This window comes from Hemitrygon akajei, chromosome 9, assembly GCF_048418815.1.
Source record: "Hemitrygon akajei chromosome 9, sHemAka1.3, whole genome shotgun sequence".
In the NCBI taxonomy this organism is placed as follows: Eukaryota; Metazoa; Chordata; class Chondrichthyes; order Myliobatiformes; family Dasyatidae; genus Hemitrygon; species Hemitrygon akajei.
Window position 1 is genome coordinate 51,587,771 of NC_133132.1, and position 26,893 is coordinate 51,614,663.

The window sequence follows — 26,893 nt, forward strand, 5'->3', positions numbered from 1 at the left end:
AGAATGGTGCACAGCTCTCCCTCCCTAACTTCAGCTGTTATATGGGACTTGGTTTCCCCTTGACTGTCCATGTAAATGCAGGACAGAGAGTGAGTTAAGTATTATCTCTGTGCATATATCTACTTCAGATCTAAAGCAGAAGTTGCAGGTTTCTATTTTCATCTATGCACATCTCATTTCACCTCATTATTCCCCAATGTAATGTTCATCCTTCTTTGACAAGTATCATTAGAGTGTTCGGGTATATACCAAATATTAATTTCACTAACAACCAGTCTCCAGACCTGCATGTGGATTATAGATTGAATTTAAAATGCAGCCCTGAACAATAGTGCACTGGAGCTGCAGACTGGAGTTGATTAAAAACCAAACAATGCCGATTAATATTCATTTTGGGTGTCTAGAGTGTGGGTACAAAGAAGGAGGAGGTATATGAAAACTATATGTAATTCAAAGGAGGTATTGTAGAAACACTGTAATGGTCCTGCTGTTACCGTTGACCTTTAGCATATAAAATGTCATGTAATATTGGGTTGAATGGGCCCCTTCTTACAAGAGTGTTTCAATATGATCCCCCACTGCTCTTTTTGTTAAACAAATCATTTCTATATAACATGAGTTCAGTGCCTCTCCATGAGTTCATTCATGCCACAAACAGATTGTCTCTAGTCATTTTTACCTCTCTGCTTATTACTTGTTTATTGCTTACATAACTATGGAATAATTTAAGTTCCCTTTTTATTTTTGCTGCCAACCATTTCTGTCACTCTCTTTGTTCTACATATTTCTACTTTTTAAGCCTCTCTCTGAACTTTCTATAAATACACATTTCCCATTTGTGTTGACACCTTACAATTAACACATGTCCCCTTTCTGCTTTTGTAGACTATCTGTAGCCAGCTAGAGAATGCTACGCTTTGATTTCCCTATCTTTTTCTTTTGTGGGGAAAAACAGCAAGATGATATCTGAAACAGGCAGTTCTTGGGCCTCCTATTATTCAATGACAGATTAGAACATTGAACACAGAACATAGAACAGTACAGCAATGGGTAGGACTACAACTAGAGTTCATGGGTTAAAGGTGAAAGGTGGACAGTTTAAGGGGAACGAGGGGAAACTGCTTCACTCAGAGGGTGATGAGAGTGTGGAATGAACTGCCAACACAAGTGGTGCATGCAAGTTTGATTTCAATGTTTACAAGAAGTTTGGATATGTACATGGGTGGTAGGGGCATGGAGGTCTGTGACCTGGGTTCAGCTCAATGGGAGTAGGCAATTTAAATGGCTCGGCATGAACTAGATGGGCTGAAGAGCCTGTTTCTGTGCTGTACTTTTTTATGACTCTAGGATACTGTACCAAACAAAACTAGTAATTAAATGCGTATCTAAACTAATTGATTCTTCCATATCCTTCTCCAGTTATTTTGCCTTTTGCCCTGGCATCCATCACTGTGTAAAAAGCTTGACCTGCACAACCCCTTTGAAATATCCCTGTGAATCTTTGATTCCAATTTATCAAAGCAAAATTTGTTCTTACCATAATGAAATTGGCTTCACGCTCGAAGATTATTTTTACTGTCGTACACAACTTCATATGGCTAACTATTTAACCCATACTTTCTGAACACTTTCTTTGTCTGGAATGATTTAAATGATTTTCTTGCTCAAGTATTACCCATTCCTCCTGATCTCTTTTGACCTTTTTCAGTACCTTGCTCATCCGCTTTCCAAATTAGTTTAAACCCCTCCTCCCTCACTATTCTCAACAGCATAGAAACTTTCCCTCAGGGAGATTTATCCTAATTATTGAAATGCAGAAATAAAAACAAAACATGCTGGAAACATCTATCGGGTCAACCAGTCTCTGTGGCAATGTTAATGTTCCTGAAACATAAACTGTTTCTTTTTTCATGGTTTCTGCCTGACCTACTGAGCATTTGCAGCATTTTCTCCTTTCACTTAAAATTTCACCATCTGCAGTCTTGATTTCCATTGAAATGCAATTCATCAGGTGTGAAAAAGTCTCACCTCCCTTGGGAGTGTTCCAATGCCTCAGGGATCTGAAGTCCTCCTGCTCCATCTATCCAGCCACACATTTATTTGCACTATTTTCCTATTTCTCTGCTTGCCAGCAACGATACTAACATTGGAGGGATTTGGGTATTCATGCCTTAGTGATTTTACTTTTTAATGTTTACAGGACCACACACATTTCTCTATTATTTGTGCCAAAATATACTGCAGCTATTGACTGACTCCCCATTTACAAAAATACTTTGAACTCTTTTTCAGTGAGATTGTTTATCCAGCCACTGAAGAAACAATACACTATAGGCACTCCTGATGACAATGACAGAAAAGCCTAAGCTATGTTCTGCACTGCGTGCTTTCAACATGCTGTTCCCACCACCCTTCCAAAATGTTGACAACAGATTTGCCAGCGGCACACTCTGAATGCTTCTGCTTTGCCTCCCTTGTAGTTGGTCACCCAGTGGCTGAATGGAGGTCTCAGTGTGTGGGAGAGGGTGCAGAGAAGATTGGCTAGGACGTTCCTTGGGATGGCACGTTGCAATTAGGAGAGGTTGGATGGGATCTTAATGGAAACAAAGAGACTGAGGGGGTGGGCTTGCGGGATGACGGTGGAATCTGATGAGGGTGCACAGAAAGGGTAGATGGAAACCTCCCTCATCTCAGAGTTGTCTCGCCTAGTGAACACATTTAGATTTAGAGGGGATCTGAAGAAAAAACTTCTCACAAGGTGGTCAAAATCTGGAACAATCTGCCTGAGAGTTGGTAGATGGAGGTATTCTTGGAACATTTAAAAATTATCTAGATAAATACTTGAATCAACAATGAATAAAAAGCTACATACAGACCAACTGCTGATCAATGGGATCCATAAATGAGTTCTTGATGGTTAGCATGGGCATGGTGGGCCGAAGAGCCTGTTTCTTCACCATATGACTATTTTGCAAGGTGCACTTGGGCAAAATGAGGCAGCCCAGTGGAAAAGAATACCCCTAGCAACTCAACTCTTGCTTAGAAGAACCACTGTGAAGTATAAATATCATCATGTCACTTTGTCTACAACAAATACTTGTTGGGACTCCTCCAGCCACCAACATTTGTTTGATATAGTGAACATTCTAGCTTGCCAACTGTTAGGGTAAGTAATCAATTAACTTGCTGTCCCATCAATGACAGCTATTCTCTGATAGTTCACACAATTAGGCATCCTTTACTAGCTCTGAAGGTGCATATATGTGGACTTTTCAGAAGGATCTGATTCCATGGCAATTGAAGCTAATTATTTTTTCATACTTAAAAAAATAAGAACACACTTCCAAGTACCATTAGAAACGGGCATGAATGCTGACCCTACCATGAGTAAGTAATGAAGTCCATCCTTTGCCTTCAGTTGCCAGATATAATACTTGTATGAGGTTCTGGATAGGTTTCTCCCATTGTGGCAGAGAAAGGATGATAGAGTGAAGGAACCATGGTTGACAAGAGATCTAGAATATTTAGTCAGAAGGAAGAAAGAAGCTGACTTCAGGTTTAGGAAGCAAGGATCAGACAGGGCTCTAGAGAATTACAAGGTAGCCAGGATGGAGCTGAAGAATTTACTTAAGAGAGTTGGAAGAGGGGCATCAGAAAGTCTTGGTGAGTAGGATTACAGAAAACTCTAAGGCTTTGTACACATATGCGAAGAAAAGGAGAGTGACTAGAGTGAGAGTAGGACTGATCATGAATGGAAGAGGAATTGTGCCTGGAGATGGAGGAAGTAAGGGAGGTGCATAATGAATAGTTTGCTTCAATATTCACGAGCGAGAGGGATCTTGAAGTTTATGAGGACAACATAAAACAAGTTGACTTGCTAGAACATGTCAACATTGAGAAAGAGAATGTGTTTTTGAAAAACATTAGGATAGATAAGTCCCTGTGGCTGTATGGGTTATAATCCCAGGTTACTATAGAAAGGGAGGGAAGAGATTCTTGTTCCTTTGGTGATGATCTTTACATCCTCATTGGATACAGGAGTTGTACCAGATGATTGGAGGATGCTAAATGTTATTCCTTTGTTCAAGAAAGGGAGTAGGGATAACCCGGAAATTATAGACCAGTGAGTTTTACTTCAGTGGTGGGTAAGTTATTGGAGTGGATTTTTAGAGATGGGATTTATGAAAATTTGGAGAAGCATAGTCCAATTAGGGATAGTCAGCATGACTTTGTGAAGCGCAGATCATGCCTCATGAGCTCGATTGAATTCTTTGAGGATGTGACAAAGCACATTGATGAAGGTAGAGTAGTTGATGTGGTGTATATGGATTTTAGAAAAACATTTGACCAAGTTCCCAATGGTAGGCTCATTCAGAAAGTTGGGAGGGGTGGGATGCAGGGAAACCTGGCTGCATGGATTCAGATAAAAACACAAAATGCTGGCAGAACTCAACAGGCCAGACAGCATCTATGGAAGGAGGTAGTGCTGAAGGGTTCACTCCTGATGAAGGGTTTCGGCCCAAAACGTCGTCACTACCTCCTCCCATAGATGCTGTCTGGCCTGCTGAGTTCTGCCAGCATTTTGTGTTTTTATTTATTTCCAGCATCTGCAGATTCACTCGTGTTGCATGGATTCAGAACTGGTTTGCTCATAGAAGGCAGAAGATGGTTGTAGAGGGAGCATATTTTGTGTAGTGATTGGTGATCAGTGGTGTTCTTCAGGGATTTGACCTGGGACTCCTGCTCTTTGAGATTTTAATAAATGTCTTGGATGTGAAAGTGGAAGGGTGAGTTAGTAAGTTTGCAGCTGACATGAAGGTTGGTAGTGTTGTGGATAGTGTAGAAGATCGTACATTACAATGGGACATTGACATGATACAGAGTTGGGCTGAAAAGTGGCAAATGGAGTTCAACCCAGAAAAGCATGAAGTGATTCACTTTGGAAGTTTGAATTTGAAGGGAGAATACAGAGTTACTGGCAGGATTCTTAGCAGTGTGGAGGAGCAGAGGAGCTAGGGGTAAATATCCATAGATCTCTCAAAGTTGTCCTGCAAATTGACAGCTTTGCAACTTCTGTTAAGGCAGGGGTGTCAAACTCATTTTAGGTCACGGGCCGGATTGAGCAAAATGCAGCTTTATGCGGGCCGGATCAGTCGGACGGGTGCGAACGCAGCTTTCGTTGCCTCCGTTTTTTCAGCCTGCTCTCATGTGTCTCAGTCTCTGCTATAACTACAAAGTGTTTCACTTTACAAATTCCGTTTCTTATGAAGAAGACTGCCGAATAAACACTAAAAACCCTGAAAACCTGGTACCTGAATAAACTCAGCATTAGCCATATCATACGCCATAGGCGCTTCGATTACTGGGGCCAGCTTTAATGGTAATTAGATATTATCTCGCGGGCCAAAGATAATACCACTGCGGGCCCGATTTGGCCCGCGGGCCTTGAGTTTGACATATATGTGTTAAGGTATATGGTGCGTTGGCCTTCATTAGTTGGGGATTGGTTTCAAGAGCCACAAAGTAATATTGCAGCTCTATAACACCCTGGTTAGACCACACTAGGATTATTGTGTTGAGGTCTGGTCGCCTCATTATAGGAAAGATGTGGAAGCTTTTGAGAGCATGCAAAGGAAATTTACCAAGATGTTGCCTGGAACAGAAAGCATGTCTTATGAGGATAAGCTGAATTAATTTATTCCTTTTTGGAGTGAAGCAGGATGAGAAATGTCCTGATAGAAGAGTACAAGATGATAAAAAGCATGGATCAAGTAAATAGCTAGTCTTTTTTCCAAGACGGTAGCAGTTAACATAAGGAGGCATAATTTTAAAGTGATTAAAGGCAAGTATGGGGGGATTTCAGAGGCAAGTTTTTTTTTAACACAGAGTGGTGGATACGTGGAACATCCTGCCAGGGGTGGTAGAAGAGGGACCTTTTATAAGCTTTTACATAGACACTTGGATGATAGGAAGATAGAGGGCTTATGTGGGAGGGAAGGATTAGATTGATCTTAAAGTTGGCATGACATTATGAGAGCCTATATTGCACTGTGTTCTATGCTCTATATTCTATGTCAGCTCAAACAGCAGATGCTTTGCCACAGTCATCTTCGACTCTCCTCAGTTAGATGACAGCATTCATTCAGAAGTCCAACTCAGAACCCTGTCCAGTTACCACAGCTTTTTGGAAATGGTTTCAGGGCAAGGGCAGCTGTGATACATTGCCTCCTCACCATTCCTGTGATTTAGACACTGCCTAACATGTTGACAAATATTAGAAACCTGTTAAGTTATTGCACCTCAATTAAAAAGAGGAAGAAAACAATATTGGCTAAGGATTCTGGAGCTGTGACCAGCTTACCAAACATGATGTAGGGCAGTCAAACAAAGGTGAGTGTGTCAGCGAATCACTGCTATCAAAATCTGTTTCTATTTAACTGTGTAAAGATTGCTTTAAATAGCCACTTCCTAATTTGCACTCAGCCTTACTCATTGAAATACTACTGTTCTGACTGGGAGGACTGTCTACATTGATGATATCCTGATAAAGTGTCATGTACTGTAAAAAACCATCACTGGACAAATCCCTGTCAACATCTCACACACAGTCTTGCATATTTGACCGTCACTTCGGCAAACAGAAGACAGCAGAGATGTGGAAATCTCTCAAGCATTTGGTTATTTTCACAAGAAACACCTCCACTTTCCTTCATCTTTTTCAACTTCAAACCACATTATAGAAAAGAAAATATAGAGTTGCTAATAAATTCACCTATAAAGGGAGACAGAGACCAACATAATGGATGTTTCCGATCAGCTCATAACTTCTGCACCAGTGGAGTGCAAAGGATCTGTCAGCATCCAACTTTTTTTTAAACCAAATTCCATCCAATCTTGAGAAACCATTCTTTCTCATTTTCCTGTCCTCTTCTATTGAGAACGTTGGTATATTTTTGGGTACAATATGTTACTCCAGTTGCTATCATTTGCAAGCATGCTAGAAAGCAGAGGGGAGGAGGGTTTTGGAGGACACTAGCCCTGCTATCCTGCTAGTCTAAGTACACATAGGGATGACTGGATACTGTCATGAAGTGGACTTCTGCCAGTGCACCACTGGGTAACTGGGAAAGGCTAAAGCTGATTGCAGCAAAGCAACTACTGTATTAGTTGACATCCACCATTCAGCACAGAAGGTGGACCTCATTGATATATTGCCTTCCCCACCATTGAGTTACAAGGAGAGCTGTCGCAGGAAAGTAGCTTCCATCATCAAAGACCCTCCACCACCAGGTTCAGGAATCGTTATTACCCCTCAACCATCAGGCTCTTGACCCAGAGGGGATAACTTCACACACCCCAACAGTGAACTGATTCCACAATCTATGGACTCACTTTTAAGGACTCTAGAACTCGTGTTCTTCAAGTTCATTTATTTGTACTTACACAATTTGTTGCCTTTTTGCACATTGGCTGTTTGGCTCTCTTGGTCATGTGCAGCTTTCCATCGATCCTATTGTGCTTCTTTCTATTTACTGTGAATGCCCGCAAGAAAATGGATCTCAGGATAGTGAATGTTGATATATATGTTCTTTGATAATAAATTTACTTTGAACTTTGAATGTTTTCCTTCTTCCTTGAACTGATGTTGTTTTCATTCTGGAGGTATTTCCCCCAACAACATTAGATTGCAGTTTAAGTGGACAGCAGTGAGCTGCTTTTGAATGCTCAAGTCAGGACGTTGGTGGAACTGGCGAATTGTGGTGTTCACAGAAACCTGCCACTCTTCTTGTTCTGGTGGCTTTAGGAAGGCTATCACAGAAGCCTCTCTGAGTTTCATGCAATGCATCCTTTCAACACCCAGTCTACAAAACATCTGAGCTATGAATAACTTAATGTTCATTTAAGTTTATGTTAATTTATGTTTCAAATGTATCATGCTCCTGCAGCAGAATGCTTATTCTCATTGGCATTTACATCCTGGATATGTGTAACCTATGACAACAAACTTAAACCTGAAGCAGTAAAAGTTTAAAAAAAAATACTGCTGAAATAAAAGCAGAAAACCCTGGAAACACTCAACAGCAAGACAAACAGTTAACATTTCGGGTCCCAGTGAACTACTTCTTCCACAGATGCTGCCTGATCTGCTGAACATTTCCTCTATTTCGTTTTTATTTGTCAGCAGCCCATTACAGTAAAGCAACAATGAAAATTAACAATGGGTTCTCTCTTCGCATTCAGAGTGACCCATCTGCTTCGATGCACAGTGATGATATCAACCATCTTAAATATCCTTATTCACCACCCCCCTCCCTAAACCTCAGCAAAGAACACTGCACAACAGCTGGCCAATTAAATTTGCCAGCTGCTGCAGCCATAACAACTGCAGGTTAGGCCAAGAAACATATTGTCACTGGCTGTCAAGGTGAACACGGCAACATACTTTCACACATTAGACTCCTGGTGCAATCGAGCAAGATGGCTTACATAGTGACGTAGTCCACAAAACCCTAGTGACCCAGGTTCAACCTGAGCTCTGTTGTATTCCAGCTTACTCCCACACCCCGAAGAAGTGTGGGCTCGCAAGCTAATTGACTACTGTAAGCACCCTGGATGCTTTGGTGGGTGAGTGGGTGAACACTTGAATGTGTCAAGAGCAAAATGGGATTTATGTAAGGTTAGTGTGAATGGTCGGTGTGAACTCAGTGCGACAAAGGACCTGTGCTGTATAACTTTATGATTCTATGGCCAGTGTCCTGCAGTTTGCTATCGCTGTTACATAAAGGAGGTCACTGAAGCTTGTATTCATAAGCAGCTGATTTACATTTTGTTCCTGCTGACCGAAGCCCAACTGAAGGAGACACGATACTGCTTAGTTGGCATTTCAGCTTTCTACTGATTGGATATGACTGCTGCTCCATAATATCATACGATGTAGCAGTATTCTACTGTGGAGAGCATTCTAACCGGCTGCATTGCCATATGGTATGGTGGAGGGTGGGCGGTGGGGGGAGAGGCAACTGCACAGGAGAGGCAACTAAGCAGCACAAAGTAAGCTCCGTCATTGGCACTAGCCTCCTCAGCATCTAGGACATCTTCAAGGAGCGATGCCTCAAAAAAGGTGGCATCCATGATTAAGGACCCCCATCACCCAGGACATGCCCTCTTCTTATTTTTACCTTCAGGGAGGAGGTACAGGAGCCTGAAGGCATGCATTCAGTGGTTCAGGAACAGATTCTTCCCCTCCGCCATCTGATTTCTGAATGGACACTGAGCTCATGAACACTACTTCACTACTTCTTTTTCTCCTTTTGCACTACTTATTTAGCTTAGCTTCTTGAAATATTTACTTTGTACTGTAATCTGCAATTTTTATTATGTATTGCAATGTACTGCTACAACAAATTTCATGACATATACCAGTGATGTTAAGCAACACACACAAAATGCTGGAGGAACTCAGCAGGCCAGGCAGTGTCTATGAAAAAGAGAAAACAGTCAACATTTTGGGCTGAGGCCCTGAAACCTGACTCTGATTCTGACACCTCATCCCTTAACAGAACTGAAAGATATTTCACTTCCACTACGTTCAGTTGGTCTGTGACCATTAGCAGTCAGTGATGAAAGTCGATGATAAGTTTTCTTCCACATGGTCCCCAGTTCCATGTGCAGCAAACCAATAGATCACATGGCCTAGGTACCGATGGCTTTGAAGTACATAAACAAATAAATTAGGTGTGGTTGTGAGTCATTTCACCCCTCAAGCATGGTCTGCTGTTCAATAAGATTATGGTTTATCTGATTATCTTCCCCATGTGCTGTTCCTTATCGTGGTGGGGAGGTTTGTGTGCCTTAATGATCCTGTGAGCTATACCAGCTGGGACTTCAGTCCCTGGTAGGTTCAACCTTGCTAGGCAGATTCCAGGTGAAGGGCCAGACGAATACAGCACCTGGTCCTCCAGGTTGGGGGTTGGGTGTAGGGCCAGCAACCCTACCCTGTAAAATCTTTACCGCTACAGAAACCGAAACAAGGAAATTTATTGATGCCGGTGAGAGGAGTGATGCAGAACTGGGAACAGAAATTATGATGGACGGAGATCAAAGCCACCAGGACATCTTCGGACTGACAGCTAATCTTCTTTCACCCAAAGAAACTATCCATAGTAGATGCTGCAATATTCGAACTTCACGACGTATCAAGAAGATCTTCTGGCCTGAGAAGATCAGAAACCAAGACTTGCTTAACACCTTGCAATACGGAATCAATCTCAGTTTGTGTGAAAAGAAGACGATGGAGATGGCTGGGCCATATAATGAGAATGCCAAATGATCGAAGTAGGGGCAGGCCCAAAATGACTTGGTGAAGATCTGTGGAAGCAGAACTGAAAGAAGTAGGCACAAACTGGGTAACAGCGAGCAGCAGAGCGAAAGACCGGCAGAAATGGAAGAACCCTATTAGGTTCTTCTACCCTAATAGAAGAACCTGGGCACTAAGGATTCAGACGACAACGGCATTATCTGATTATAACCACAACTCCTCATCCCCTTCTACACATAGCAAGTCTTCAGTTCCTTTTGGAGGCAGATCATGCATCTGTCTCAAAAATATTCAAATTCTCAACTTTACTGTCCTTTCAGGAAGAGAGTTCCAAGGCACTCAGTAGAATCAGCCAGGATCTTCCAGGCCAGATCTCCTCTCCAAACCAATGCCTCTATTTCCTCAGAAGGCCTAGGAATTTTGGTTTATCCTTATGACTTTTACCAATTTTTATACATGCACCATCAGTGCCTCTCTCCCTGTTGCTCGCGGCTCCCGATGTTAGCCCCTGTGTTCAAATGGTCTCTCTCTTCCTTCATGCTTTTGGAGGGTGGTACTGAAGTTCGGGCTCTGTGGTTTGTGGACCGGACTGCAGCTCCTTTTCCTGTCACTATCGAGCTATTTCGGGCAACTTTGAATCGGGGCAGCCTGTAGTCTGAGCTGCACTGAATACAGACTCTTTCGAATTTGTGCTTTTATATCCTGTGTTTTCACTTGTCCTTTCTTGTTGCTGTTTGCGTGATTAGTTTTCTGCATGTGTGGGGGTGGGGGTGGGGAGTGGTTTGATGCTTTGCTTTGAACGGGTTCCACGGTTTTCTTTGTTTTGTGGCTGTCTGTGGAGAACATGAATCCCAGGGTTGTATATTGCATACACAGCTTGAGAATAAATATACTTTGAATCCTTTGGATAGAAAACATCTCATATGGATGCATTACAGTTTGGTATGGCAACTGCTTTGCTCCAGACCACAAGGAATTGCAGCGATTTGGGAATGCTATCCAGGCCATCATACTAAACCAGCCTCCCCTTCACTGATTCCATCTACATTTCTTACTACCTCATGAAAGCAACCAACATAACCAAGAATCCCACCCACTGCTGGCATTCTTTCTCCTCCCCTCTCCCATCAGGCAGAAAGTACAAAAGCCTGAGAGTACATACCACCAAGGACAAATTCTATTCTGCTGTTAGCAGACTCTTGAATGGACCTCGCTTATACTAAAAGGTGAACACTTCACCTCTCAATCCACCTTGTCGTGTCCTTTGCACTTCCTTTATCTTCCCGTACCTCGGTTTCTCTGTAATTGTAACGTTATGTTCTGCATTCTGCTATTTTTATGACCTACATGTATGCCAAACATTTCCTCAGCCCCCCACCACCAAATGCACAAAACAAAAAAGTGTTTGTGTAACATTTAGAAACAGAAAATGTGAGAAATACTAAGCAAGAGAGGTGGCATCTGTGGCGAAGAAAGTATTCTAAGCTGATGACCTTTCACTGGAACAAGGAAATGATAGAAAACAAACGCATTTTGAATTGGCGAAGGGCGTGGTGGAAGGTGTCACTAACAAAGGGAATCTCTGTGGCAGGGCAAGGACTGGGAGAGATTGATCAATTGACACAAGTGGTGGTGATGCCTGCTGAGAGAGACTGATGTGAGAATCAGAATCAGGCTTAATATCACTGACATATGTCTTAAAATCTGTTGTCTTTGTGCCAGCATTCAATGCAAAACATAATAATTAAAAAAAAACAAGCCATGAATTACAGTAAGTATATATATTAAATATATATATATATATATATATATATACACACACATACATACATATAAAATAATTAAATTAAATAATTAGTGAAAAAATAAAAAAATGATGAGGTAGTGTTCATGGGTTTAATGTCCATTCAGAATTTGGATGGCAGAGAGGAAGAAGCTCTTTCTGAATTATTAAGTGCGTGCCTTTGGGCTTCTGTACCTCCTCCCTGATGGTAACAGTGAGAACAAAGCATGCCCTGGGTGTTGGGGGTCCTTATTGCTGATCTGTCTTGATGAGATGCAGCTGAATGTGAAGCAAGGGAAGCAGAAAGAACATTGATGCTGGAACTATGAGACACTGAACACTGAAGGTGCTGGAAAACACATTTCTTGTTAGACAGAAGGATGATTGAAGATCAACATTAAGATAGGAGATAAGCATTTCTAGATGTATAGTTCTTTGCCTTATTGAAAGGCTGTTATGCTGATGAATTTCTTGGCCAAAAGTAGACCCATAGTTTATTTTCCATGTATTTTTTTTAAATGGAACAGAAAGAGGCGTTTTGGCCCATTAAATCAATGCTGGTTCTCACAGCAATCCCAGTACCCTAACTTATTTCCTCTCACACCCCCATCATCTAACCTTAGATTTCCCTGCGAACCACCTTCAGTAGGATAATTTACAGTGGTCAATAAACTTATCAGCAAACAGTACTGTGGAAAAGTCTTTGATATCTGAGAGAGAGAGGGAGGAGGGAGAGGGAGAGGGAGAGGGAGAGGGAGAGGGAGAGGGAGAGGGAGAGGGAGAGGGAGAGGGAGAGGGAGAGAGAGAGAGAGAGAGAGAGAGAGAGAGAGAGAGAGAGAGAGAGAGAGAGAGAGAGAGAGAGAGAGAGAGAGAGAGAGAGAGAGAGAGAGAGAGAGAGAGAGAGAGAGAGAGAGAGAGAGAGAGAGAGAGAGAGAGAGAGGAAGAGGGAGGGGGAGAGGGAGGGTGAGGGGGAGAGGGAGGGGGAGGGGGAGAGGGGAGGGGGAGGGGGAGGGGGAGGGGGAGAGGGAGAGGGAGAGGGAGAGGGAGGGAGGAGAGAGAGGGAGGAGAGAGAGAGAGAGTCTAAGACTCTATAGGATTGAATTTGAATTGAAGGGGTTAGGATTGAATTGACATCACTAAAACTGTGTGGCAGCAACAGTAAACACTACCCTTCTATGCCATGTCACCCAGGGTCCCATGGCATTGTTTTATAGGACAATATTCCCATTTCATTAAAGGTGCTGTCAAGGCACACAGAAACACAAGCATGGGCTATTGAATCCTTGAGTCTGATCCCGCTCCTTGTCCACTTTCCCATCCAACCACCATACTCCAGGTCCCTTAGTGAGGTAAGCAGCATCCATGGGAAGAAAAAAATTGTCAATGTTTTGAGTCGAACCCCTCCCGTGGGGCTGGTGATTGTGTGCTGCTCCAGATTCCAGCATCTGCAGTCTCCCCAATTCCCTAAATGCTCACAACCTATTATCTTAGCACTGCAAATACTCAATGACATGTACATCTGCAGTCCACAAATAAGTGGTAGAAGAAAAGTAAAGAAGTCCACACAGCTACAAACTTCTTACTTACTTACTGCCCATTACGTCACTGGTGTTTAGGGCAGATCTTCCATTGATAAAAGGATTCTTCATTGCTGTTCCTGTAACATTTTTCTTTGACCAGTCAGGGTCTGAGCTGAGCTGAACCCCTGGACCTGGAGGTCCGATGGACCACTCTTAGTCTAGATTCTACCATTTGACCTGTCAAGAGCCAAAGCATGAAGCCCTGACTCTCCAGGTCATTGAGCCTCCAAACTATGACAAAGTTGTAGTTCTTTTGGAGGTACAGCCTTCTGCATATTGAAAACTCTTCACAACATAGTCCTGGCTAATCCCTTATTAACAGCAAAGCACCCCTCCTTCTACAATATTCTGCTTGCTCCCACCATATGGCTTTGGGTTTCTCAAAAGCATCCCAAATGCTCCTATAACAATTTGAATGGTCATGTCCAGTGATCCCCAGGAGTCCTTGAGGATGCTTTTGCTTATTCTCGGTCTGTCTGGTAATTTTGTCCCTTGACAGGTCAGAATAAGGTATCATTTTCAGAACTGTGACAGCCTAGACTACCAAGAGCTGGCATTTCAGGACACTGCAAAAGTACCACCAATATCTTGTCAAAATCCTCCAAATCCTCAAAAACAATTGCTTTCTTTATCCACTGAGGGATAATTCAATCTCATTCACTACATTTCAAGAATAATATTCTGAGATTGAGGAAACTAGGGGAATGTGTGGTTAATGCAGGAAAATTGGGATGACAGGGTAGAGATACCCTGTAGGTCACCCTTGAGCAATGGTAGCATCTGCTTAGCAACCCCCCCCCCCCCCCACACCACCCAATCAGGGTCACATGAAGCCATGGGAGCAGGCGGTGGATGGTCGTACGAGCAGCTTGGTGCCTATCACAAGTCCTGGTTATGTGACCACTGATGCCAGGCAGACAATCTCTGAAGAGTATTGATAATGGATGGGGTCACCTGGCTTGTAACTGCCCAGAAGAAGGCAATGGCACCACTTCTGTAGAAAAATTTCCCAAGACCAATCATGGTCATGGAAAGACCATGGTCGTCCACTTCACATGACACAATACACAACGAACAAACAAGGAGGAAAATTGCATTGAATTAAAAGGTCAGTCATGTGCCAAGGCCAAATGGCCAACTCCAGCTTCTGTTGCATACTTTGCAACATCCCTGTGAAGACAGATGGAGATACACACACACACACACACACACACACACACACACACACACATCCCCCCCCCCACCAACCTACCTTTTAATCTTAAGAGCCAGAGTCCTGAGGATCTATATGCACTGATTAATTATTATATTTCGATCTGACTTTAACCATCCGTTCAGATTGCAGCATCATGTTACCGCAACTTGTGTGTAGTAACATTTTCCTAAAGTTGTTGTCACAGGATACAAAATGTCATGCATCTCACCTTCAGTCCAACTTAGTAAATTCAACCCTTTTATGTTGGAATGTTTCATATTCCAACACATGAAGAGGACTTGTTTTTGCTATTTTACTAAATTTTAATTGAATTGATCTGCAGTTTGAAATTGGAAAATGTTAAGGTACTTCATCTATATGTTCGTCACACAGATAGAACCATCCTCATTACAAAGAGAGCTTCACAGACATTAGTGTGAACAAGCTTGGTTGTACTGCATATGTGGGGGGGGGGGGGGGTTCCCGACCAGGGATCCCGGACCCATTGGTTAATGGTAGGGGTCCATGGCATAAAAAAGGTTGGGAACCCTTGCTTTACCGGGAAATTCACAGACTATTTATTGTATATCATGAGATGAAGCAAATGAGTCCATGGTGTTCTTTATCAACTCTCAAATCATACCCAAAGCAGTGGTACTGCACAATGCAACCCTCAGCATATTTAGCAGGTGGGGCGATATGGTTCCAGAGCAAAAGCTTTGTGGCTTCACTGCTTTAGGGACCTGGGCTGGATTCTGACCTCTGCTGTTGCATAAATGATGTTTACATCTCTTCTCTGACTATGTAGGTAACCTTTCACATCCCAAAGACATGTTTGTAAATTATCTGGCTGCTTTAACAGACAGACAGACAGACAGACATAAATTATTCTATGATGTAATGCCACAAAAGTTAAAGTGGACTGTTTAATGCATGTGTGAGAGAGTTCAAGATCCAGGAGTACTTGGAAATAAGGAGAGGGTGGTGGGACTAATCCTCCAAGAGGTCCACAACCTAGCCGTGGTTTGGAGGCTTGCGTGCTTCAATGACCCAGAGAGCTATGTTGGCTAGAGTCAAGCCTTTATGTTTTTGCTCTTGGCAGGGTCTCCCATGCCAAACAGGTCCAAGGGTAGAGGCCAGACTAAGAGAGGTCCACTGGGTCTCCAGTTTCAGGGGTTTAGCTTAGAGCTAACAACCCTGACTGGTAAAACAAAATAGTCATGGAAAGAGTAATGAAGAATCCCTTCTATATCTGAGCAAAACGATATTCCTGCCACCTAGAACGAGTGAGCAGCAGTAGTGAAAGCCAAGGAACTATGCGAAGAGGGAAACCTTCTGAGATGTCGGACCTTCATTGCTGCCCTAAACACTAACAGCATAGTGGGTAGTCGGTAGGGTGGGACTATTCCTAATGGCATTTTTCAGTGAGCCAGCATAGACCCACTGGACTAAACATTACCATGTGTCATTTTAAGGATAAGTAATGAGGTTTAATTTATACAGCACTCCTCAATCACCCAAGATGCCCTAACGCAATTAACAATTTAATTTGTTTGGAAATGTTGTCATTATTTATAGCCAAATGGAGCACAGCAGATTCCCAGAAAGTGCTATTAAATAAATCTATTTTGATTACATTGCTTCAGGAATAAATATTGGGCCAGGGTAACTCCCTTGTTTGACTTTTGAGTGTAGCTGTGAAGCCTGTCTCCTTCTCTTGGATAGGTCAACAAGATTTTGGCTTATACGATAGGGTCTTTTTATAGACTTCTGGATAGGTACATGAACCTGAGAAAAATAGAGGACTATGGGTAACCCTAGGTAATTTCTAAAGAACGTGTTTAACACAGCATTGTGAGCTGAAGGGTCTGTATTGTGCTGTAGGTTTTCTGTTTCTAATCTCTCATCTGAAGGAAAAGTCCTGTGATATTGTTGCATCCCTCTCTGTCAATCAAAGAGTGCAGCAATCATTCATGCCAACTAGTATCAGTCCCCCTCCGCAACTTTTTCAAGTCTACAGCAATTTGAAAATGATCTCTGAAACTACATTTATCACCCTCTCAAGGCAGCACATCCCACATCACAAACCTGATGGGTTTCAAAGACTATCTGTGGTGCTTTAAGTGAGGGCATCAACTGGCCAACATAAGAATATATAGCACCAGGTTCAAGGAGAGCTCTTGTGCAACAAAGACAAACTCCTGAACTCTCAAACTACCTTGCCATGGCCCTTGCTCCTTATATGCCTACCTGCAATACATTTTTCTCTGTAAATGGAACAGTGTATTTTGCATTCTGTTATTCTTTTCCTTTCGTACTACAGTAGATTTTGGTTAATTGGGGTAGCCCCATATCTGAGACAACTCTTAAAGAACAAAAATTAATCGAGAAAATAGCCAGGATTCCCTTGGTCTATTTGGGATACTATGCCACTTAATTGGGAGGAGCAACTTGCCCAACAATTCCTAACTGGTGTCAGTCACGTACATTTGTGTGCCTGTTAAACACTACACCGACCTTGCAGCAAACAGCTTTTAAATTGTGTCAGTTACGTGATTTTGTGTTCAATAACAATGATTTTTGTCACTGATAGTTGGTGAGAAATAAACTGTAATTCAGAACTGTTTTGCTCACTGCAGTTTCAAGCATTCAGGCTTGGAGATGCCAGAAACGGCCAGGTATGAGAATAAAGCAATTTCACTCCTTCAAGAAAATAGGACCTACAAAGAATTTGAAGGCATCGACAATCATCTTGAATGTTACAATACAAATGAAGATTTGGAGGATGCAATCATTGACAGCATTGTTTGAAGGCAGCCCGTTTTCTGCATTAGGCGCATGTACCAATTTTGTTCATTTACAGATAATCAAAAAAACACGTCAGTGTACACTAGATGAATTCCCCTGTTGATAACTATTAGGAACTAATACTCAGTTTTATGGTAGTATTGGTCGTTTTCTAATTTGTTCTGTATTTCATTTAAATACATATGGTAATTTGTTACTCAGTTACGTAAATGGTATTTTGTCTTTTTTAATACCTTTTTAACTATTTCCATGAAACTTCTGCTAATCAGGGCCACCTGATTAATTGGGCCAAAGTGTACTGGTTCCAATGTGTCCCAATTAGCTGGAATCCACTGAACTTTAATGTACTTAGGTATGGAATGATCTGACTGGATGGCATGCAAAGAACAAAAGAGGCATATGGCATGCCTGCAAGGCAATGAGCTAAAGAGTCAGGAAGTTATGCTGACTCTCGTTTCGTTTGATCTGGAGTATTACATTCACATCTGGTTACCCCATTGTAGGAAGGATGCGGAGATTTCCGAGAGAGGAACAAAAGATGTTTCCTAAAATGGAGCCTGGATTAAAGGGCATGTGCGACATGGAGTGGTTGGACAGATTTGGGTTGTTTTCCCTAGTGTGGTGGAGGCTGAAGGGAGACCTGGTAGAAGTTAATAAAATTATAAGAGGCAAAGATAGAGAAGACACCCTCTGTCTACTATCTGCAGTTCTTTGAAAACTTTCTTCAGCTTTTTCCCCTACCCTGTGCAGTAGCCCCTCCATACCAGATGGTGACGTAACCAGTTAGAATGCTCTCCACAGTACATCTGCAGAAATTTGTGAGTGTCTTTGGTGACATACCGAATCTCCTCAAACTCCAAAAGAAATATAGGAATCAGATGACCTGCTTTTAGGCATCTGCCTTCTTTTTCAAAGTTATGCCATTTTGCATTCACCTAAAAGAGCAAAGAGGGTTTTGATTAAGATGGAAGTGTAACATTCCCTCCGTACTGCACCAGAGTGTCAGCCTAGATTTTGATGCTCAAATTTCTGGAAAGGATCTTTGGAGTAAAATAAGATAATTGCTGATTGATGACCAAGAGGCTGAGTTGAGTTAAGGTACATTATGCTTGAAAGTGTTACAGATGAATGAGGAGACTTTTTCTTTAAAAAGAGTTCTGGTGCATACTCTTAGGCTGTTGCAAGTGAGGCTATTTCATTCAATGCACCTTGTTTACATGCCTGCAAATAAAAATAGGCTTTGTCACCGAGGGAGTTAATCATTGCTGTACCTAGCAACCACACCCAGGAATAAATGAGTTCATGATAGCATTAGTCACTATACCAGTACTTCCAGTTGTTTCAGACACAGTATAAATACAAACTGTATGCAGCAAACATATTCAAGTATCAGATACTCATCACAGGTAAAAGACATGCATCTTGTGTACACAGTTCACTGAACAGTCTAGACGGCTCATTCATTATATTGTACCGTTTATCATTGGTACATGCGATCTTTGCCAAAAGGCACATGTGGAATTTCTGACTTCAAGACAACATTTAACCAGTAGCTCTCAAAACATTTTGCCCAGATATCAACCAGAGATGATCAAAAGCAACACACGCACAAAATGCTGGAGGAACTCAGCAGGTCAGGCAGCATCCATGGAAATGAAAGAACAGTCGACGTTTTGGGCCGAGACTCTTCTTCAGAGCTGGAAAGGAAGGGGGGAGACTCCAGAATGAAAAGGTGGGGGAGGGGAAAGCTAGAAGGTGGGTGAGAAAGATAAAGGGCTGGAGAGAAGGGGATCAAGTAGGAGAGGAGAGTGGACCATAGGAGAATGGGAAGGAGGAGGTGATAGGCAGGCGAGAAGAGGTCAGAGGCTAGAGCTGGGAATAGAAAAGATCAGAGGCTAGAGTGGGGAATAGAAGAGGAGGGGAAGGGGAGGGACCCCTCTTGTGTCACAATGAGGCCACCTTCAGGGTGGAGGAGCAACACTGTCTGGGGGTTGCCTCCAACCTGATGGCATGAATATCGATTTCTCCTTCCAGTAAAATAAAAATTCCTCCCCCTCCCCTCTTCAGCTTCTTAACTCTTCTATTACCCCTGCCTATTACCTCCCTGTGTCCCCTCCTCCTTCTCTTTCTCCTATTGTCCATTCTCCTCTCCTATCAGATGCCTTCCTCTTCAGCCCTTGACCTTTCACATATCACCTTCTAGCTATCCTCCTTCCCCTCCCCCCACCTTTTTATTCTGGCGCCTTTCCAACTCTGAAGAAGGTCCAAAACGTTGACTGTTTGTTCAGTTCCATGGATCTCCGGCCTGCAGAGTTCCTCCAGCATTTTGTGTGTGTTGCCCTGGATTTCCAGCATCTGTAGACTTTCTCAAGTTTAAGAAATTATCAACACATACAGCATCAGCAGCACAAACAATAAACAAAGTCAATCACTTAATTGCCTTTCTCCCCTCAACTCTTACATATTAGTTGCTATAGATTGGAACACAATGGAATTCAGGAAACCTAAGATTAAAGTAAAATGCAAGAAATTCTCAGTTTCTGTGGAGAGAGAAGCAGAGTTAACATTTCAAGTCAGTATCTTTCATCAGAATTGGGAATAGTTAGAGACACAAGGGCTTTTAACTGAGCAGTGACTGAGAAACAGGTAGAACAGAGACAGAAACAAAAATAGAGGCCTGTGACAGGATGTATGGAGAAACATGTGAATGACCAGGTCTCCATTTATCTTGGGCGCACTTGCCACCAAAGACCTTGCTCTGCTGGTACCATTCCGTAGCTGAAATGAAATAAGCACCCCACCTTTAAAAATAAATAAAGTACAGGCATCTTCCACTCTTCAGTTTGAAGTCTGGCACCTGGAACATCAGGGTTCTTATGGTCGGCCCCAATAGCAACCGATCTCTATTCCTCCATGATAATAGCCCAGGAACTGTGACTGTCATAACTCTGAGATCACTTTTTGGAAGGCCAGGTTGGAAGAGAAACACCATCTTCACAAGGTGAGCTTTGTCATGAAGAATATGCTTTTGTGACACTTCCACTGGAGTAGGAGAATGATTCTCCTGCTCTTTCACTGTGTTATTGGCGGTCATTCTCCAATTCTGTGAGCTGCAGATGAAGCCAAGGAAGAACTTTATTCTGACCTTGAACAATCCCTAGCTCGAGAGTGTGACCAACTTGTAACATGACAAGTGCCGGTGACCATAGTCAGATCCGTTTGGGCACTCCCATCATCTTGTTTCTAAACTCTGATAGGTAATCACATTTTGCACATCATAATACTAGATATCCTATTAGGCAACAAGACAGGATAGGTGACAGAAGCTTGTGTAGGGGAACACACTGCATCTAGTGGTCATAATACCATCAGTTCCAAGGCAGTTATGTAAAAGGATAGGTCTGGTCCTTGGTTTGAAATTCTAAATTGGAGAGAGGCCAATTGTGATGGTTTCAGAAAGGAACCAGCAAGTGTGGATTGGGTCAAGTTGTTACTGGAAAAGGTGTACTTGGTAAGTGGGAGGCTTTCAAAAATGAAATTCTGCTAGTACAGAGTTTGTATGTTCCTGTCAGAATAAAAGGCACAGCAGGTTCAAGTAACCTTGGTTTTGGAGAGATATTGAAGCCCTGGTTAGGGAAAAGGAAGAGTTGCGTAGCAGGATTAGGCAGGCAGAAACAAATCAGATACTTGAGGAGTACAAGGAATGTAAGAAACAATTCAGAATGAAATCACGAGGTCATGAGATTGCGAAGTCACGAGGTCACGAAGGCATGTGATTGCCCTAGCAGAAAACGTGAAGGAGAATCCTAAGGGCTTTTACAGATATGTTAAGAGCAAAAGGTTTGCAAGGAACAAAATTGGTCCTCTAGTAGTGATCTATGTGTGAAGCTAAAACACATGGGGGGAGATCTTAAACAGAATTTTTGAGCCTTTATTTACTCGGGAAACGGAGACAGAGTCTATAGAAATGAGGCAAAGCAGCAGCGAGGTCCTGGTCCCTATACAGGTTACAGAGGTGAAAGTGTTTGCTGCCTTGAGGCAAATTAGGGTGGACAAATCCCCAGGGCCTTACAATATGTTAAAACACTTTTAGCCACAGGTGAGGTGCCACAGGATAGCTAATGTTGCTCTGTTGTTTAAGAAAGGCTCTAAGAATAAGCCAGAAAATTATAAACCGATGAGCCTGACACCAATAATGGAAAAGTTACTCTAAGGACCTGGATATATAAGTATTTCATCAGACAGGGACTGATTTGGGATCAGCAACATGGCTTTGGTCATGTCTAACCTGTCTTATACAGTTGATAGCTGATGAAGGCAAGGTGGTGAATGTTATCTACAAGGACTTTAGCAAGGCATTTGACAAAGTCTCACATGGGATATTGGTCAAGAAGGTTCAGACGATTGGCATTCAAGATGAGGTGATAAATTGGATTTGATACTGGCTTTGCGGAAGATGCCAGAGAATATGGTTGCTTCTCTGACTTGGAGGCCTGTGACTGGTGGTGTGCCACAGGGATTGGTGCTTGGTCCATTATTGTTTGTCATCTATATCAGTGATCTGGTTGTTTATTCAGTAAACTGGATGAGCAAATGTGCGGATGACACCAAGACTGGGGGCTGTGGTGGAACTGTGAGCAGAATCTCGACCAGTTGGAAAAATGGGCTGCAAAGTGACAGATGTAATTAAACGCAGACAAGTGTGAGGACCAATCAGGACAGGTCTTACATCATGCACAAAAGAGAACTGAGGAGTGCTGTAGATAGGGATCTGGGAATACGGATCCATAACTTCTTGAAAGTGGTGTCACAGGTAGATAGGGTCAAATTCTTCAGAAATATCAAGACTATCCACAGCCCAAATACCCAAGGGACAATCTCTCTCAGAGCCAAGGAAGACAAGGGCTTATGAAGGATACACAACAGTGAGAAGACACTAGATGAAGAGCTTTAAATACCTCCATAACCACTACCATGTTCTAATACAGTATACTGTCTTAACTTGTTTTCAAAAGAAAGACCATATATTAACTGGAAATGAAGGAGACCTCCAGAGCTACCTAATCCAAAGGAGATCCAAAGGAGATGTGAGTTGGTAACAGCTTTGTGATTCCCATTCAGTGCCTTCAACACCCATCTCTTGCTTCTTTATTCGTTGTTTATGATTACTCTTTTGTCCTTTATTCTTTTCTTTGTTAAATCACCTGTTCTGATCTACCTTCTGCTTCACCACATTTCTTGCTTTGTACCACCTTAAATCTGTTAACTATTGAATCTTTTTTTAGCTTTGATTAAAGATCAATGACTTGAAACATTAATTTCATTTCTCTCTCCACAGTTGCTGCTTGTCTTGCTGAGTATTTCAAGCAATTTCATTTTTTAAGTAATCAATTTGATCAAAATAACTTGATGCCACTTAAATCTGTTGGCAAAGGGGATTATGTTTTTTTTAAAGAAAAGCTTAACAATAAACTCTTCTAAAATTACTTATTTCAATATTTTTGCAATTCCTTTGAATGTCACTACTGACAATATATGACCTTGATAAACATTAACAACCCTTCATAAACAAAACAACATCAACATCAATGCTTGGAAAGTAAAAAACTGAGTACTGTAGTTTACAAAAAACAGTTTCTAGATAAAATACAACACTGCTGTCGGAGTGTTCAGATTCAAACTGTACAACCATATCTAAGCCAGAGTCCCTATATTCAGATCCAATGCTACACAACACACTTCAACTGCACTCTCCAGATTATGAATTACCAATCTACAGGTCAGGCAGCAAGTCACATTTACATCACAAATCAACCACATACTCAAACTGATTTTCTCTTAAAGCTTTACAATTCTTTTTAAATAAAATGAAATTTAGCATATATGAAGTAAAATACAAAATAACTGGAAAACAGTGTACTTCAATGACAAACTCTAAATATACACTTTCTGAACATTTTCCTATGTTGTTTTATTAGGCATTCATGGAATAAACCTCTAAAGTATGAATACCATTGCAACAATCTTTGGGCAGCATTAACAATCATTCTCCTCACCTTAGAACTTTAACTTCACAATCTTGATTCCAGGCCCACTTGGCATATCTTTGGCCGAATCTGTAAAAACAAATTGAAATTATGATGTCAGTGTGGAACACCTGACAGAAGACCTTATTTCCTCTTTCTGTGCATAATAGCATAAGACACAGAAGCAAATTAGCCTTTCAGCCAATTGAATCTGCTCCACCATTCTATCATTGCTTAATTATTATCCCTCTCAACTCCATTGTCCTGATTTCTCCCTGTAACTTTTGACACCCTTACTAATTAAGAACCTATCAAACTATGCTTTAAATATACCCAATGACTTGGCCTCCACAGAAATCTGTGGCAATGAATCCCACAGATTCACCACACTTTGGCTAAAAATTCTTCCTCACTTCTGTTCTAAATTGACATCCTTGCATTCTGAGGCTGTGCCCGCTGATCCTAGACTCGTCCACTATGGAGAACATCCTCTCGACATCCGCTCTACCTAGGCCTTTCAATATCCGAAAGGTTTCAATGAGATCCCCCCCTTATTCCTTCTTCTCGAACAAATCTCATAGCATTAGTTATCTATGGTACCTGATTTGGAAAAGGAGATACATAGATTGATAACAGAAAGGGATGTTTAATTCTAAATGTTAATTGATTTAAACTTTGTCTTTTTAAGTACAGAGAGGGCAATATTTCAGAAGTGTTTAATTTTGTACACAGTGACAAAATTCTCCTTTAAGTATTTATTTTCTGTAAGATGCAAGAATTGTACCACAGTTCTAAATTCAACAATGCAGTTGAATCTTAAATAGTATCTGAAGTGACCTAGAGAGCCACTGGGATTTGCAGAGATGATACTTGTTCTTTGTTGTATTAAGTGAGTAGTAATGCCTGCATGTGGATCTCAGTAAGGTCAATGGCAACAAACCTCAGAAGCAGAGTTCATATTATGGAGAACATCATAGATTTAGAACTGCGAAGAAGCAAACAATCTCAACTCAAAGACTAATTTTAAAAAGACTCATCAGCAGCTCCTCAGAATGATGATGGGTGAACCATAAATGGTAGCCTCAAAATAAGGTAAAGGCCAAGCAGAAACTAGATAGCCCTACAAAATGGGTCAAGTTACATGGCTGGCCTGTGTCTGTTGACTAGTGCCCTTACAGTTCATGTTCTCGCCTCATTATTGTGATAGTGATGTACAGCCAGCACTGACCATGCTGCTCACTGCATGAACACATTTTCAATTTCATGAGTGGCCAGCACTGACTAAAGCCACGCTAACATCACTGAAAGGCCATCTGCTTAACATGTGACAGATGGTGAAAGTCATCCCATCCAAAGGTTGGGTGGATGACTACAAATTATTGCATGAAATCCTTAATTTTCAGACATGCCTCTCAAGTACTTGGTTGACAAGGTAGAATGGAACTCAAAGTCAATGCCAAGTGCAAGATGCAAGGTCATCAATGCAGTATCAGAAATACATTGGTGGCAAGGTTATCAGTGCAGAAATTACTGAGTCCCATTGCCCAAGAACCTGCTGTCCAACCTCAAACACCACTCTATGCCTCACAGCCATCACTGACCAAGCAACAAACTCCATTGATCATGGCCAACCTCAATCTAACTCCACCAAGGTCATATCTACTCAAAGCCTGAAACACGCACTGGACCACTTGCACACACAGTCAGCTATGTGCAAAACATAGACACCCATCCTTCTCACTCCCAGGAGAAGGTGACTCCTGCAATGATTCCCCACTGGTCCGCAATATGGTGGGCTCAACTGACTGCCAATGTAAATAGTGGTGGGTTCAATCTCGTGACCCTCAGCTCAGTGGCTCGGTGCCAAGGAATTCCTATTCTGCAGTGGTGGTGGTGCTTACTTCCAAATCACCTTCTTACACCCATATTTGCTCCTCATCCTACAACCTTTCTGATTTTTAAGCTGTGGGTGATGCCACTATGCAGTTCTTGCTCGCTCCCTTACTTCACAGTAAAAGTACTGGAGTTGTCAAATAAGACAGGAAAGTTTTCTCCCATCAGTTGACTTCACTTTTGCAACCTTGGCTGTACCACTTGTTCCCCATTAGACTGGGTGCTTTGAGTATTGTATTGAGTAATCCGGGTCTGGATTGAGTACTTTCTGGGTGCTGCACATAATTTAGGTGTAAATGGAGTGAATCCGAAAGGTTCAGAGGAAAGTCCCTTGTCACTGAGTTGAGTCCTTAACACAGGCAGGAGGCACGGTAAATCATTCACCACAGGGAAGCAGGCCATCTTACAAAGACCTCAATGGCTGCTTTGACCAATTCTGAACTCGGGGTGGACTGCCCTCTACCTGCATTGCGCAGGTAGATGACAAAAACAGAGACAGCAGAGACACAAGAGATTGCGGATGACATTATAGACTACAGAGGCATCACTTACTTGTGGATGATGGAGGAAAGAAAATTTAACCTTCATCATGAACTTGCCTTGACAGTGTGTAGCAGATATGACAGCATCCCAAAGAATGGTCTCTGTAGGTGTTGTTCTTTAAAAATAAAACTGGCTCTCCTAACCATAGCCCATCTCTCTTTCACTCACTCTTACAACAGTCTGACTTGGGTTTTTAAGCTTTATCCTCCTGGTCACACAATAGGCTCTACAGAACAGCGGAACAGTCACAAGCCTTTTACTTGTAAGCACCACTGTGGTTCACCTCAAGTCCACCTGTGGTTTTACATGTCAAGCACAGTGGTGGGTGCAGCAGGTAGAGATGCTGCCCCACAACTCCAATGCCTGGATTTGATCCTGACTTCGGGTGTGGTCTGTGTTGCCCTCAGTTCACACTGGTAAGTTAATTGTGCCCCTGTAAATTGCCCTTAGTGTGTAGATAATTGGGAGAATCGAAGGAATGTTAGGAATGCAGGGCCTTGACCCAAAAGACCAACAATTTCTTGCCCCCCCTCCACAGATTCTGGCCAACCCGCTGTGTTCTTCTAGCAGTTTGTTTTTGCAACATTGGATTGGTGTAGAATTATTGTAAAAGGGAGTTTGATGGTTGGCACAGACACAGTGGATTGAAAGCCTTGGTTCCATGTTGTATAACTCAATGACTCAGCACAATTCTGTAAAGCCCACCAACTTGTAAACACAAAGGGAGGGACTGGAAGGGAGGTGGAG

At 42.1% G+C, this 26,893-nt stretch overlaps 1 long non-coding RNA gene across 3 annotated transcripts in view; it reads right to left on the bottom strand.

Annotated features, from left to right (window-relative positions):
* The window catches only part of LOC140733106 (uncharacterized), a 539,087-nt gene that overhangs the window by 139,182 nt on the left and 373,012 nt on the right, over nucleotides 1–26,893 (bottom strand). For all 3 annotated transcript variants that reach the window (XR_012100227.1, XR_012100225.1, XR_012100226.1), the window contains one exon: nucleotides 23,741–23,800. This is a non-coding gene — a long non-coding RNA (uncharacterized lncRNA). The remainder of the gene's footprint in view (nucleotides 1–23,740; nucleotides 23,801–26,893) is intronic.